This window comes from Seriola lalandi, unplaced genomic scaffold (assembly GCF_002814215.2).
Source record: "Seriola lalandi dorsalis isolate HSWRI2012SDOR001 ecotype SW California unplaced genomic scaffold, Sedor1 jcf7180002054441, whole genome shotgun sequence".
NCBI classification, from domain to species: domain Eukaryota; kingdom Metazoa; phylum Chordata; class Actinopteri; order Carangiformes; family Carangidae; genus Seriola; species Seriola lalandi.
The window spans coordinates 794,577-795,634 of NW_019524994.1; positions in this window are offsets into that span (position 1 = coordinate 794,577).

Consider the following 1,058-nt stretch of genomic DNA (forward strand, 5'->3'; position numbering starts at 1 on the left):
TTTTATTTATATAGCATTTTATTTAAAGAGTAAGAAGAAGAAGTGAGTTAAACTTTTCCTTTTTATTTTAGTTGAGAATTTACAGCATAGGTGTTGACGCTCTCCAAATAAGGGAGGCTGTGAACTCAGGGTTAAAACAGGTCATTTACACTCTAACCACATTCCTGCATAAGCATTTACATACATGCCCACCTGAGAATGGGGGATGCTTGACTCTGAAAGTTTAAAACCAGAAGAGGGCAAGGCAGTTTTATTTATATAGCATTTTATTTATATAGCATTTTATTTATATAGCATTTTATTTATTTAGCGCATTTCATACACAGCCTCACAGCAAGAAGGTTCTGGTTTCGAGTCCCGGCTCGGCCGTGGGATCTTTATGTGTGGAGTTTGCATGTTTTCCCCGTGCCAGTGTGGGTTCTCTCCGGGTACTCCGGCTTCCTCCCACAGTCCAAAGACATGCAAATGGGGACTAGGCTAATTGGATACTCTACATTGACCATAGGTGTGGCTGTGAGTGTGAATGGTTGTCTGTCTCTATGTGTTTGCCCTGCGATGGACTGGCGAACTGTCCAGGGTGTACCGCGCCTCTTTCCCGAAAAGATGCTGGGATAGGCTCCAGCCCCCATGCGACCCTACTAGAGGATAAGCGGAAGAAATTGGATGGATTTCATACACAATGGCAACTCAATGTGCTTTACATAAAACATGTAATTTGAGAAACATTAAAAAATACAATTAACCCCCCACACCCCACATTAATAATGAAAACAAATTATAGAAAAATAGAAAGTAAGAAACAAAATGCTGGAATACAGCATTAAATATAAGATTGCAGCATAAGATAATGATTTGCTTTAAAATCATTAAAAGGACATTGAGTTTTTAAAAGTCATTCTTGAATATCTGTTTTTATGTTTCAGTCAGAGTGAAAAAGAGTAAGAAGAAGAAGTAAGTTAAACTGTTTCCTTTTTATTTTGATTACTCTTATAGTTTGAAAATAAAAACTTCATTTGTCAAAGGTAGAATTCACAGGTGATTCACTTAAGCTGAGATTT